This window comes from Schistocerca serialis, chromosome 4 (assembly GCF_023864345.2).
Source record: "Schistocerca serialis cubense isolate TAMUIC-IGC-003099 chromosome 4, iqSchSeri2.2, whole genome shotgun sequence".
In the NCBI taxonomy this organism is placed as follows: Eukaryota; Metazoa; Arthropoda; class Insecta; order Orthoptera; family Acrididae; genus Schistocerca; species Schistocerca serialis.
The window spans coordinates 217,937,902-217,954,320 of NC_064641.1; positions in this window are offsets into that span (position 1 = coordinate 217,937,902).

A 16,419-nucleotide genomic window follows, 5' to 3' on the forward strand; every position below is an offset into this window, starting at 1 on the left:
CCTCGGCACGATGACATCTATCAGCAGGACAATGCAACGCGTCACACAGCTCGCAGTTTTAGTGTCTGGTTTGAAGTGCAGCAGCATGAGTTTGCCCCCTTGGCCACCAAACTTGCCGGATTTAATCCCAATTGACGAAATATGGTCCGCAGCTCGTGGTCGTGCGGTAGCGTTCTCGCTTCCCACGCCCGGGTTCCCGGGTTCGATTCCCGGCGGGGTCATGGATTTTCTCTGCCTCGTGATGACTGGGTGTTGTGTGCTGTCCTTAGGTTAGTTAGGTTTAAGCAGTTCTAAGTTCTAGGGGACTGATGACCATAGCTGTTAAGTCCCATAGTGCTCAGAACCATTTTTTTGACAAAATATGGGGCCACCTCTATCGCTGTTCACACCATGGACCCTCAACCGAGAAATCTGGCGCGGCTGGCCACAGCACTGGTAGCCCCAATCTCCGTCGGTACCATCCGGTACCTCACAAGCTCTCTTCCTGCACGTTTCACAAAGGTTCGCGCCGCAGAAGATAGTTCAAAAAAGGGCTCTAAACACTACGGGACTTAGCATCTGAGATCATCAGTCCCCGAGACTTAGAACTACTTAAACCTAACCAACCTAAGGACATCACACACATCGCCGGCGGGGGTGGCCGAGTGGTTCTAGGTGCTACAGTCCCGAACCGCGTGACCGCTACGGTCGCAGGTTCGAATCCTGCCTCGGACATGGATGTGTGTGATGTCCTTAGGTTAGTTAGATTTAAGTAGTTCTAAGTTCTAGGGGACTGATGACCTTAGAAGTTAAGTCCCATAGTGCTCAGAGCCATCACACACATCCATGCCCGAGGCAGGATTCGAACCTGCGACCATAGCGGTCGCGCGGTTCCAGACTGAAGCGCCTAGAACCACTCGGCCACTCCGGCCGGGGAAGATAATTCTTCAGGCTTTTGACGTGTGGTCACATTAATGTAACTAGACAGTGTATATACCGCAAACATACTGTCTAACACTTCTCTCTTCAGTCAAGTCGTTTAGAACGTTCTACACTCTTAAATCCTTAGTGAACAGCTTTTCCGAACCTCTGGCTGCAAAACGATTATAAAGTTATTTCTGCCTGCAACTGCGAAGAGTACTCTGTACTTTCACTCTGCCTTTGTTGCAAGTCAAACGTTCGGAGCTGTCTGTATATATACTTTGCTTGATAGAAAAGGTGAAGCATCAAGAAGACATCGTTGTTGGATTAGATGCAACTTCTTACACTTACACATCATCGTCAATTCCCTTTGACAGGCAGAACGGCCGTCAGAGTACATTAGCTCTGTTTGTATTTGGTAATGCCGTCAGGCCCGGTAGGGTATATAAGGAGCGTGAACAGCTTAAGTGATAACTCTAAAGGACACAGATATGCGGCGTACTCGTGTGAGATAGCGGTATCAGCACCCGACAGAGTTAGAGTGGGGCCTCATACAGGGTGTTTCAAAAATGACCGGTATATTTGAAACGGCAATAAAAACTAAACGAGCAGCGATAGAAATACACCGTTTGTTGCAATATGCTTGGGACAACAGTACATTTTCAGGCGGACAAACTTTCGAAATTACAGTAGTTACAATTTTCAACAACAGATGGCGCTGCAAGTGATGGGAAAGATATAGAAGACAACGCAGTCTGTGGGTGCGCCATTCTGTACGTCGTCTTCTGCTGTAAGCGTATGCTGTTCACAACGTGCAAGTGTGCTGTAGACAACATGGCTTATTCCTTAGAACAGAGGATTTTTCTGGTGTTGGAATTCCACCGCCTAGAACACAGTGTTGTTGCAACAAGACGAAGTTTTCAACGGAGGTTTAATGTAACCAAAGGACCGAAAAGCGATACAATAAAGGATCTGTTTGAAAAATTTCAACGGACTGGGAACGTGACGGATGAACGTGCTGGAAAGGTAGGGCGACCGTGTACAGCAACCACAGAGGGCAACGCGCAGCTAGTGCAGCAGGTGATCCAACAGCGGCCTCGGGTTTCCGTTCGCCGTGTTGCAGCTGCGGTCCAAATGACGCCAACGTCCACGTATCGTTTCATGCGCCAGAGTTTACACCTCTATCCATACAAAATTCAAACGCGGCAACCCCTCAGCGCCGCTACCATTGCTGCACGAGAGACATTCGCTAACGATATAGTGCACAGGATTGATGGCGGCGATATGCATGTGGGCAGCATTTGGTTTACTGACGAAACTTATTTTTACTTGGACGGCTTCGTCAATAAACAGAACTGGCGCATATGTGGAACCGAAAAGCCCCATGTTGCAGTCCCATCGTCCCTGCATCGTCAAAAAGTACTGGTCTGGGCCGCCATTTCTTCCAAAGGAATCATTGGCCCATTTTTCAGATCCGAAACGATTACTGCATCACGCTATCTGGACATTCTTCGTGAATTTGTGGCGGTACAAACTGCCTTAGACGACACTGCGAACACCTCGTGGTTTATGCAAGATGGTGCCCGGCCACATCGCACGGCCGACGTCTTTAATTTCCTGAATGAATATTTCGATGATCGTGTGATTGCTTTGGGCTATCCGAAACATACAGGAGGCGGCGTGGATTGGCCTCCCTATTCGCCAGACATGAACCCCTGTGACTTCTTTCTGTGGGGACACTTGAAAGACCAGGTGTACCGCCAGAATCCAGAAACAATTGAACAGCTGAAGCAGTACATCTCATCTGCATGTGAAACCATTCCGCCAGACACGTTGTCAAAGGTTTCGGGTAATTTCATTCAGAGACTACGCCATATTATTGCTACGCATGGTGGATATGTGGAAAATATCGCACTATAGAGTTTCCCAGACCGCAGCGTCATCTGTTGTTGAAAATTGTAACTACTGTAATTTCGAAAGTTTGTCCGCCTGAAAATGTACTGTTGTCCCAAGCATATTCCAACAAACGGTGTATTTCTATCGCTGCTCGTTTAGTTTTTATTGCCGTTTCAAATATACCGGTCATTTTTGAAACACCCTGTAGGAATCTTCATTTTGTTGGCTGGTTGTGTCGTGCAGTATCAACATTTGCGTAGTATTCGAATGTGACAACATTCTGTGTATTCCTGCACCATAGTTCGGAGTCTAGCAGCAGCTGGACTAGGGAATTACGGTTCAGTGCGAATGCTGCCGCTAACACCACACCACAAACGACTGCGTTTGGAGTAGTGCCATGAATGGAAAGCACGGATCGCTAATGCACGGCGTCGCAGCGTATTCAGAGATGAATTGTTGCTCTGCACTACACCAGATGACGATCGCGTGGCGAGTACGGCGATGATCTGGGGAGAGGTCCCATTCTTCCAATGTTTTCGAGAGAAGCAGCAGTGCTACTCCTGGCGTCACGACTTCAGACCAAGGCTGGTTGTGTCTGACGCCACAACGCTACGTCACGCACATCCTGCCTCATCATGTGCTGCCTGCCACACGACAGTATCGTGGCACGGTTTTCAACAGGGCAGTACTTGTCCACACATCCCACGTGTCTCTATGAAGTGTGTTTGCACCGTGGCGGCTCATGTCCATAGTGCCACTCTGGTGGTTTATCTTTCCTGCCACGGTGTAGGGCGGTAAGCAGCGCCCTCTGGGGCCTACGCGAGGAGGAACGAGGCGAGGTCCTGTGGGGGTGTGCTCCGGCACGTGATGGAAGACGGTTGTCGGGTTGACGCAGCGAGTGTGGGACCGGACCTATCGCATGGAGATATACAAGCTGGCTCTGAACGAAGGCGCCGTAGCAAGCAGCGGGAAGCGGGCGTCCTGTAATTTGTGTGAAGGGGTAACGATTTTTGCATTGGATGTCCCAGTGGTTCCCGAGAGTTGCGGTGGCTGCTTTCGGAGAAGAGAATTGGTAAGAGCTTGTGTCTACGCTCTTTTCCGTATGATGTTGCTGCCTGCCGTTATAAATGGGTGAAAATCAGGCGCTTGTATTGACTATACAGGAACTGGTGATGCAAAATTACATTTGTGATTGAGACTTGTACTGTGGCAATTTAGAGGCGAAAACTGTGGTGGTTTCATTAGGTCTGGTTCTTTGCTGTGCAAGTAAGGGAGTCAGTTATTTGGGGTAACTGAGGGAGCACCATTATGTTGGTCTAAGCGATACGTTCTCCACGTTTTGTCTATGGCTTTGCGAATGGAAATCGTGGAGGAGTACACGTGTGAGTAATTCGCTATTGTATTGATGGTTATGTTGTAAAGACTGTTCTCTGGTGTGTTAAATCACGCGCTGATTTGTAGCAATCTAAGCAGAAGTTACCATTGCTACTTGCTTATGTGCTACTGTCCTTATGATTGGCGTTGTTTGTCTTTTGATTGTGGGTGTGCTCACGCTTAAAAAAAAAGTTACAGCTACTATTCATAAGGGTTGTCTAGTAAGGAAATTGCATAAGCTTTTATCATATGCTGGTCTGTTTGCCTATCACATTGGCTTTCTGTGAACTGAAGGAATGTGTATGGTGGTTCAAGATTGTAGTCTTACTAGTATTTAAACTGGTGTTGAGGTTAAGGGCGAGATCAGCATCCCGCAAACACGCACGCTGCGCGTGGTTAAATGTTCCACTGTTGAGGAGCCGGCTCTCTGTCCTTGGATTTTGTAAGGATACGGGATGAGTGCATCGCTGTAGTTTTTCGCGTGCTAAATTGCGGGGTGCCGGTGCTGTCCTTGGGCTAGACTTGTGATGTATGTTATGTTGAAAGGGAATTAATTGTACCAAACTTAAGAGAGCTTTTAGTTTGTTTTAGGTCTGTACATGGAATGATGTTGATATTTTGTCGATTGCGGCAATAACTTCCTGTGTGGGGAGATCCTCTGAGGGACTTGTATTGTACTGTTGCAGTGCAGTCCATCAGAAACGTGCTGCTTAAAACTTGGGACTGCAGCTCTCTGATGTAATATAGTACTGTTTAATCTTAAATGTCTTGGTTGTAATATGGTTGTTGAGGATTATGTAATTAATTTTGATTGCTGGTTCCTTAAAGGAAGTATTTCGTTTTAAAATATGTGCTCGGTCAGAACCTGTTTAAATGTGATTTTAGCTCGACATTCAAATTCTCTAGTCTTGCTTTCTTAAAAGGCTTTTAGTTAAATGATTGCTATTTGCCTGTTTAAATGTTTGACTGACTTAAAGGAAAAGAATATTATTTTGTAATTTGTACTGATTGTTCTTTTTGGGTAATACCTGACTTATGTGTTCAATAAATGAGTGTCTAGTCAATGGTGATGCACTGATCTATTGCTAGCCTACCCTTTACACTCCACAGCCTATTGAGCTGCTTTGTGTCGAAATTGTGTTCAGGCCACCCCTCTGACCTGACACCTCAGTGTTTCTGATATTATGGAATTCCTGTGGCCACAAATATTCTCAGATCAGACAGAACACCTATGAAACTAGCTCGGACGTCAATTCTGTCGCAGTGGTATTATCCAGTATATAAATGACCAGTTACAACAGTTTTGGGCCAGAATGCCCCAGGAGATTGAATCTCAATGTAGACAAGTGTAATGTGCTGCGAATACACAGAAAGATAGATCCTTTATCATTTAGCTACAAAATAGCAGGTCAGCAACTGGAAGCAGTTAATACCATAAATTATCTGGGAGTACGCATTAGGAGTGATTTAAAATGGAATGATCATATAATGTTGATCGTCGGTAAAGCAGACGCCAGACTGAGATTCATTGGAAGAATGCTAAGGAAATGCAATCCGAAAACAAAGGAAGTAGGTTACAGTACGCTTGTTCGCCCACTGCTTGAATACTGCTCAGCAGTGTGGGATCCGTACCAGATAGGGTTGATAGAAGATATAGAGAAGATCCAACGGAGAGCAGCGCGCTTCGTTACAGGATCATTTAGTAATCGCGAAAGCGTTACGGAGATGATAGATAAACTCCAGTGGAAGACTCTGCAGGAGAGACGCTCAGTAGCTCGGTACGGGCTTTTGTCAAAGTTTCGAGAACATACCTTCACCGAAGAGTCAATCAGTATATTGCTCCCTCCTACGTATATCTCGCGAAAAGACCATGAGGATAAAATCAGAGAGATTAGAGCCCACACAGAGGCATATCGACAATCCTTCTTTCCACGAACAATACGAGACTGGAATAGAAGGGAGAACCGATAGAGGTACTCAAGGTACCCTCCGCCACACACCGTCAGGTGGCTTGCGGAGTATGGATGTAGATGTAGATGTAAATGTAGAGGATGCGACGGCCTCGTGACATCTTTCCCAACCGAATCAGTGCATACATTCAGGCCAGAGAGGGTGCAAAGTCATACTGACAATTGATGTGTGTTTGAAATCTTATGGGAGTTAACTGCTAAGGTCATCAGTCCCTAAGGTTACACACTACTTAACCTAAATCATCCTAAGGACGAACACACACACCCATGCCCGAGGGAGGACTCGAACCTCCGCCGGGACCAGCCATACTGACAATTGAGCTCATCTTGTCAAGTTCATTGTAAATGTGATTTGATTTTCCAAGCACTGAGTTAAAATTACATACTCTCTCATCCGTGAAGTTTCATTTCGTTTTCCCCTTCCCCCCTGAGTGCTTCACCTTTTTTTGTCAGGTACTTACACTGAATCAGGTCGTCGGAAAGGGAAAATGAAGCTCCGCCAGGACAGGCCACGAAGGCCCAACGGTAACGACCGGCCGCCGTGTCGTTCTCACCCCACAGGCGTCACTTGATGCTGATGTGGAGGGGCATGTGATCAGCACACCACTCTCCCGGGCGTATGTCAGTTTACGAGACCGGAGCCGCTGCTTCTCAATCAAACAGCTCCTCATTTTGCCTAACAAGAACTTAGTGCACCCCGCTTGCCAACAGCGCTCGGCAGATCGGATGGACACCAAGCTCATTAGCAAGTAAGTTCGGTGATCTGACGGGAACGGGTGTTACCACTGCGGTAAGGCCGTTGACCCCCTGAGAACATATAGCCACTTCTTTGTAAGTAGTTCTGTCTTTGGCGTAAATATCTCTACAGTTTACATCCCTTGTATTTCATTCTGTGAGTAAAAATACGATTCGCAGAGCTGCACGGTCGGAAGTACAGTGCCGCTGGGTACATTGAGAGACATTTCTTACGGAGGATAAGAGTCACAACCCTGTAAAACCAACCATTCGCGTTTAAGACCCGCGAAAGAGTTCGTTCCATTCTTTCTCGATTTGCGTCATTTCTACTTACGCGGCCACAGGTCACAAACTTAGATCGTTAAGTAGTGGCGAAATGCTGAGAGCCTCGCTGCACGCTTCCCGTGTGTGTGTGTGTGTGTGTGTGTGAGAGAGAGAGAGAGAGAGAGAGTGTGTGTGAGAGAGAGAGAGGGAGGTGTTGTGGTGGAGGGGGGCGAGTAGGAGGGGGATGGCGCGTGTGTGCGCTTCCTTTCCCAGGTTTTTCCTCGCTTCTCTAGGTTTGAGAACGTTCTCGCAAAAAGCAATCTGGGAGAGCTCTCCGGAAAGCGAGAACTTCGGCGAGAACGGGGTCACAGGATGTCACATACAAAGGAGCGACCCGGTCGCAGCTGATGCCACCGCGAAATGATTGCAAGCGTAAAACAGAATGGGCTTCGCGAAATGAGCTGCTTTTCTTTATACTTTTAACCACGACTTTATCTTCGCCCCTCAGCTACCACTGCTTCCGTCTTTGTCAGACGTCCTACCGTTAAGGCAGCACTCAGTCAGACGTAAAATCTGACTCAAATGCCGGCAACGAGATAATGAGACAGTACCAGATTATTAAGGACGTAAGCAAGACGACCTGAGCAGGGACTATACAAGCTCGTGAATGGAAATCATAGAACTGGTGGTGTCATCAGATTTTGATAAGAATGTAATTACTGCGGATCCGAAAAAGGCAAAAGCGAATAGATGTGGAAATTACCGCACACGCAGTATAATAATAATGCGCCATGTTAAACTTCTAATTAGACTACATTAACATAGATGAACAGTAACACAAGTAATCTAGCTAATTAACACACATGCAGTACAAAAACGCTAGCAAAACTCAGATATGAATCGCGATATGAATCCTACAGATAAGTCGCCAGTATTCTACGGCATGGGCCCCTTACTTAGCTTGCTTTTGTTATGAATCTCTCGTCCCGTGCAAAGTCCCAAGCGACTGAAAAAGAACGCAGGAGATTCCTGTAGATAATACGGATAAAAGAAAAGACACGCAAATTATAGACCAATATCCTTGACAACAGATTGCTGTAGAATTCTAGAACATACTTTCAGTTCGAATATAATAAATTTCCTTGAGACGGAAAAGCGCGTGCAAGTGACATCATATCCTGCGAACCATGGATGCAGTAGAGAAACAAGCAGACTCGATATTTCTAGATTTCCCAAAAGCATTTGACTTGTTGCCCCACTGCAGACTGTTGACAAAAGGTACGAGCATATGAAATAGGTTCCCAGAAATGTGAGTGGCTCGAAGACTTCTTAAGTAATAGAACACAGTGTGTTGCCCTCGGCAGTATCAGAAAGAAGGTATCAGTAGGAGTGCCGTAAGGAAGTGTGATAGCACCACTATTATCCTCTACGTACACATATGATCTGGTGAACAGGTGGACAGCAATTTGCGGCTGTTTGCTGATGAAGCAGTGGTGTACGACTTAGACAAAATTTCTAGTTGGTGCGATGAATAGCACCAAGCTCTAAACGTAGAAAAATGTAACTAAATATGGATGAGTAGGAAAAAAACCGTAATGTTGGGATACAGCATTAGTAGTGTGCTCCTCGACACAGTCAGATCGTTTAAATCTTTGAGCGGATCGTTGCAAAGGTATACGAAATGGAATGAGCATGTGAGGGTTATGGCAGGGAAGATGAATGGTGGACATGGGTTTATTGGAAGAACTGTAGAAAAGTGTGGTTCATCTATAAAAGAGACAGCATATAGGAGGCAGTGAGACTTGAATACTACTCGAGTGATTGGGATCCGTACCAGGTCGGATTAAAAGAAGACATCGAAGAAATTCAGAGACAGGTTTTGTTACCGGTAAGTTCGAACAACATGCGGGTATTAGTAGGTGCTTCGGGAACTCCAGTGGGAATCCCTGCAGGGAAGGGACTTTCTTTTTGAAGAAGACTATTGAGAAAATTTAGAGAATCGGCATTTGAAGCTGACTGCAGAATGATTCTACTGCCACCAACGTACATTTCGCGTGAGGACTATGATAAGACACGAGAAATTAGAGCTCATACGGATGTATACAGACAGTCGTTTTCTCCTCGCTGTATCTGCGAGTGGAACTGGAAACGAAACGAAAAGTAGTGGTACAGGGTACCCACCGCCACGCACTGTACAGTGGCTTACAGAGTATGTATACTGATGTAGATGTAGATCCAAGACGTGAACCATCTCGTCTAATAAGCTAACAACGGAGCACGCTGTCCAGGACATTAGGTTAACGGATATATTCCGAGACCACCCGCCTGAGCAGCGCTGATGAAGGAATAACTATCTTCAACACTAAGCTTTACTTCGCATTAAAATTTTATAATTTTCCATTTCAGAATTTCATTTAGCTATCATAATTAGAGGGAGTACCCGTGGTCTAGGGGTAGCGTCTTTGATTCATAATCAAAACGTCTCCCGTCCCGGGTTCGATCCCCGCCACTGCCTAAATTTTGATCGTCCGGCTTTCGCCGCCGTACAGTGCGGACGTGTTGTTATTTCCGCCTGCGGAGCGCGCGCGCTCGCTGTTGTTTACATTTTAGCGGCCGTCACTTACGTGTCGCTTACGTACACTAGAATCATGGCCAACCGTTTTCGAAAATCAACTTAACGTTTCAACTTCTGCAACGACTACGCACGACAAAGGCCTTGGAAGTGGAACGCTTCCTACGCGACGTTGCTAAGATCCCAGCTTCTGACATCTTGGGCATCCATTTGTCCATATTAAGCAGTACTGTGTACGTCAAAGTCGTCAATGACGCGGTATGTGAAAGAATACTTCGTGACACCAACCATGGATTACGCTTTTGCCACGCCGACGGCAATGTCGGAGCGGTCACTGTCGACCATGCCGGCTTAGGAATGCGCACCATACGAGTTTTCGAACTCCCGTTCGAGCTTCCAGCGGAAGACGTTATCGCGGCTTTCCGCCCCTATGGCACTGTACATGGCCACACTGCCGAACGCTGGGCGCAATTCCAAACGTACCCTGTTCTTAACGGTGTACGGCAGATCACCATCGACCTCCATCGCCACGTGCCATCTTACCTGCAAATTAGCGGGTGCCGCGCGGTTGTCATATACGACGGCCAACCCAAGACCTGTTCCGGGTGCGGCAAAGAAGGCCACCTCAGATCTGAGTGTCTTCAGCGACGAATCACCCAATTGCCAGCCGCTACCGTGGCACCTCCGGCTCCGACGACGGTTTTACCGATCACCTACGCATCGGCGCTCTGTTCTCCTCCCACCGGCCGCCGCCGATCGGACCATGCACCGGTGACCCTTCCAGCTGCTACGGATACCGCTGGGGCCGACGCGTCGCGCTCAAAGCCTGACGCTACTCCGGCGCCACTACCAACAGCGACGACTTCCGACACCCATCCGCCTGAACATATGGACGCCCCTTCATTTGACGTTCCCGCGACGGCCTTCCTCTCAGAGCGACGCGACTCCCTCCCGTCTTCCGACACGGAGGGACGCACCCGCAAACAACGTTCACCTAAGAGGCGCAAGAGGAGGCGCCGTACGGTCTCGGAACGAGACGGATCACCACCCCCCGATGCTCCAGAGGCCGTCCGACCCGACGAGGCCTCGGAGAACCTACACGACGATATGAATGACGACAACATGACGCCGACTGTGGATACGCCGATGCCTACTCTACTGGCTCGCTCAGGTGCTCATGAACCAATGGACTCCACAGATGCGACTGCCGCCGAGACGTCCTCTGCCCCTACGACCGAAGTGGAACGTACGACCATCACAACGACAACGCCTTCAATGGTGTGGAGTGAGGACGTCGATGAGGAGCCGGACCACACGCTGGGTACAGAGTTACCCCAGACGGAAGCATCGTTACGCCGCTGATAATGCCGTCAGGTGGCGTACGGCACGACTCACCGTTGCCTCGTCCCTCTTCATCCTCCGCCGGTGGAGTTCCCCTCCACGGCGGGTTACGGCTCCAAACCTACCGAATAGCGACGATCAACACTAACACCATTAGCTCACCCGTGAAACTTCAACTGCTGCGAGAGATGATATGGGCGTCGGACGTTGATATCGCACTACTACAGGAAGTACACCTGGCCACACTACCAGACGTCGCGGGATATAACACTTATCCTTCTCCTGGTGACCACCTGGGACGCGGCGTAGCCATCTACGCCAGAGAAGGCATTCCAGTGGCCGATATCACATACCTTCCATCTGCCAGAGGCATGGCCGTCACCGTCATGGGGACGCGTATCATCAACATTTACGCTCCGTCAGGCTCCACCCGCAGACGCGACAGGGCCCTCTTCTATTCAGAAGAAATCGCTCCTTTGTTTCTTGGACGCTGCGACCATTACTTGCTTGGGGGTGATTTTAATTGTGTCTTGAACCCTAAAGATCAAGTGCCCCACTACAACACCTGTCAAGAACTGCGTCTTGTCGTCCGAGATCTGTTGCTCCGCGACACTTGGGAAGTTCGGCACGGCGACGCGCCTGGACATACTTACCAGACGAGTCACTCCGCGAGCCGCCTTGATAGAATTTACGTCTCTCGGGAACTCACACCTGCAGTCCAAGGTGCAGAACTTTGGCCCCTGGCCTTTTCGGACCACTGTGCCTACATCTGCAACATTCTCTTCCCCAAGCAAGTGGTCTGGCGTAGTCGTGCACCGTGGAAGCTAAACACCTCCCATCTTCATGATCCCGAATGTCTTCAACGTGTTACCGAGACATGGGCCACCTGTGAACGTCGCTTACCTAAATACTGCACGACCTTGACCTGGTGGCTAGAATGTGCCAAACCTGCCATTCGACGTACTTTGATTCAGTATGGAAAGGAAGTTGCTATGTGGCGCCGGCACACTACCGACTATTTCTACGCCGTTCTCCGCGACCTGGACGCCCAACCGCCCACCCCCGACACCCAGAGGGAACGCAGCAGGATTAAGGCGCAAATTGTAACTTTGACACGCCGTAGACTGCAGGGGGCTATGGTGCGAACCCGACGTCAAGATTCGGCGGAACAAGAACATCCGACTATGCATCATATCGCCTCCGATAGGAAACATCGACGACGACAACTCATCACCGAGATCACCACCTGTCGCGGCCAGCACGTCACTTGCCAGGCCGAAATCGTCAGTGCCTTTGTCGACCACTACCGCACAATGTACCAGGAGGAGACTACCAACAACCACGCTGAGGAGTCTGTGTTACCACACGTAACTCGCACCCTCACCAGCGACGAAGCGGACGAGCTGCTGGAGCCCATTACGCGTGACGAAATCCACGATGCAATCAAAAAAGGTGCTCTGAATAAGTCACCTGGTGTCGACGGATTGCCGATAGAATTTTATCGCGCTTTCTTCACACTAATGGCATCACGGTGGACAACGATGTTTCATGAACTGCTGACGATAGGGAACGCCGTACCGCCGTCCTTCGTCACGGGAATTATTATACCCATCCACAAAGCGACACCAGGTGTGACGACAGCACATTACCGTCCCCTGACTCTGCTTAACGCAGACTGTAAAATTTTTACACGCCTACTGGCAACGCGATGCCGCAAGATCCTGCCTAGCATTCTATCCCCGGAACAGACAACTCCGGGCGGCTCAGTTAATATACAAACGGCCACAGGAGAATGTCGCGATTTAATTGCACTGGCAGCGGCGTGCAGACTCCGCGCCGCAGTGGTTGCCATTGATTTTGACAGCGCATTCGACAAATTGCGGCATCTTTTTCTGTTCTCAGTGATGAACCGCATGGGTTTTCCACCAGCCTTCATCGACGTGATCCGGCGCCTGTACGGCACCGCCGAATCTCTGATTCAGGTTAACGGCCGTGTGGCGGGACCAGTGGCGATCCGGCGTTCCGTACGGCAAGGCTGCCCACTTTCGACCCTACTGTATGCCATAAGCCTGGAGCCACTCATCGGGAGTCTGACGAGCCACCTTTCTGGTCTCACTTTGCGACAGCACAGTTTTCGATGTCGTGCGTATGCGGACGACCTCCTCCTCTTGATCCGCTCACGGAGTGAAACACACACGGTACTTGATTTGATATCATCGTACGGCACTGCAGCGGGCAGTAACATGAATGTGGCTAAATCCGCGGCGATGCCCATTGGACGCGGCCTCTCACACGAAGACTTAGCACCTCTCCCGTGTGTACAACAACTACGATATCTTGGTATCATTTTCACCTCCACCGTGCGCCGCTCCGCTGCCATCAATTTTCGGCGTGCACTCCAAACTATCCGCACGACGGTGCGACAAAATCTTCTCCGACGACTCGATTCTTTACAACGTGTCCAATACCTCAATCAACATGTGGCGGCCAGAATGGTCCACATCGCACAGGTCCTCCCGCTGCCATCAACTATTGGACGCAGCCTCCAGGCTGCCCTCGGATACTTCCTTACAGCCGGTACGATCTTTAAGGTCCGCTGCGACACGCTCACCCTTCCTCCGCGAGCAGGAGGCCTCGGCCTTGTCAATGTGCGACTCCGAGCGGCGTCCTTGTACATGTCCACCATGCACAAGCAGTGGCACGGGGGCACCTCCCTTACGCGCAGCTTGCTGGAAATTCTTGTGCCCGCGACCATAACACCACCAGTACCAGTCGGACACATCAAGCACCATCTGGCGCACATTTCTGATTTCATCGTCGACTTCAGTTATGCTCACACACACTTACCGACCACGCGTTCTCCTCGACCTAAAGATTTTTATACCCCTCTCCTTCGTTCCATATCCAGCAACAATATCGAACTGAGACATCCGTCCACGCGGTGGCCAACGGTTTGGCGTCACATCCACCAGCCTTTTCTTCCCTCCAACGTCCGGGCAACATGGTACCAAGTCGCAAATGAAAAATTCGCCACAAATCATCGCCTTCACGCCATCGGACTACAGGACTCTCCACTTTGTTCCATTTGCCACCTCGTGGATGACGATGTCCATCAACTGACTTGTACTGCCACCAGTGACGTCTGGAAACTTGCCCGACAGTTCGTTGCCTGTTACCTCCGTGTTCCGCCGGACTCGATTGACCCACGGACTTTTATCCATCCTGAGAATACTTATTTCCCCGCCTCCAAAAATCATGCGATTGTATGGGTCAAGGGATGGACGATCACCTACATGTATAATGGTGGCGACAAATCACGCCTTGATTTCTGGCAGTACTTACAAACCGCCCACAGTGAAGTCGAACAGCAACCGCGCTACCGCGCCTTCTTCGCCAATTACCTACACGCGATCTTTACTTCACCCCCGCTCAGTTGGATGGTGCCACACGCCGACAGCACTCCCGCCTCCCCTGCTGACATCTGAGACTCCCCGCGCTACTTTCTACATTGTAACCCACAGTGGAATAGGCGCATGGACACGCACCTCCTTTCTTTAATGCACTACCCCAGACAACACTGGTCTTTCCCTCACTCCACTGTATATTGCTTCACACCTCTTAGATTACATCAGACTTATTATTCTTTTTTTCCCTACACCATCTTCATAAAAAAAAAAAAAAAAAAAAAAAAAAAATTCCTCGCCTTGTACGAGTATATTGTCTCGTGATATTTTCGCCGGAAGGATGGCATTTCTGTTGTATTTAAGTTTGTACCAATAAAGATCTTTTTTTTCTTTTACCCTTTTCCTGGTAAAAAAAAAAAAAAAAGGGGTAGCGTCTTTGATTCATAATCAAAACGTCTCCCGTCCCGGGTTCGATCCCCGCCACTGCCTAAATTTTGATAAATAATCAGCATTGGCGGCCGAAGACTTCCGGCATGAGAAGTCAGCCTCATTCTGCCAACGGCCTTGTCAAAGAGGGCGGAGGAGCGGATAGAGGTTCAGGGCACTCTCTTGTCCTAGGGGTGGGAAATTGCCCCTAAAGGCGGAAGAATCAGCAATTATCAACGACGTGAGGATGCGGAAGGCAATGGAAACCACTGCATTAAATACACGTAACGTGTATCCACAGGACATGTGGCCTGTAATTGAAGAAGTGTCATGATGATCTCTCCATTGGCAAAAGATTCCGGAATAGTCCCCCATTCGGATCTCCGGGGAGGGGGGACTGCCAAGGGGGAGGTTACCATGAGAAAAAGATTGAATAATCAACGAAAGGATAACGTTCTACGAGTCGGGGCGTGGAATGTCAGAAGCTTGAACGTGGTAGGGAAACTAGAAAATCTGAAAAGGGAAATGCAAAGGCTCAATCTAGATATAGTAGGGGTCAGTGAAGTGAAGTGGAAGGAAGACAAGGATTTCTGGTCAGATGAGTATCGGGTAATATCAACAGCAGCAGAAAATGGTATAACAGGTGTAGGATTCGTTATGAATAGGAAGGTAGGGCAGAGGGTGTGTTACTGTGAACAGTTCAGTGACCGGGTTGTTCTAATCAGAATCGACAACAGACCAACACCGACAACGATAGTTCAGGTATACACGCCGACGTCGCAAGCGGAAGATAAACAGATAGAGAAAGTGTATGAGGATATTAAAAGGGTAATGCAGTATGTAAAGGGTGACGAAAATCTAGTAGTCAAGGGCGACTGGAATGCAGTTGTAGGGGAAGGATTAGGAGAAAAGGTTACAGGAGAATGTGGGCTTGGGACTAGGAATGAAAGAGGAGAAAGACTAATTGAGTTCTGTAACAAGTTTCAGCTAGTAATAGCGAATACCCTGTTCAAAAATCACAAGAGGAGGAGGTATACTTGGAAAAGGCCGGGAGATACGGGAAGATTTCAATTAGATTACATCATGGTCAGACAGAGATTCCGAAATCAGATACTGGATTGTAAGGCGTACCCAGGAGCAGATATAGACTCAGATCACAATAATATGAAGAGTAGGCTGAAGTTCAAGATATTAGTCAGGAAGAATCAATACGCAAAGAAGTGGGATACGGAAGTACTAAGGAATGACGAGATACGTTTGAAGTTCTCTAACGCTATAGATACAGCAATAAGGAATAGCGCAGTAGGCAGTACAGTTGAAGAGGAATGGACATCTCTAAAAAGGGCCATCACAGAAGTTGGGAAGGAAAACATAGGTACAAAGACGGTAGCTGCGAAGAAACCATGGGTAACAGAAGAAATACTTCAGTTGATTGATGAAAGGAGGAAGTACAAACACGTTCCGGGAAAATCAGGAATACAGAAATACAAGTCGCTGAGGAATGAGATAAATAGGAAGTGCAGGGAAGCTAAGACGA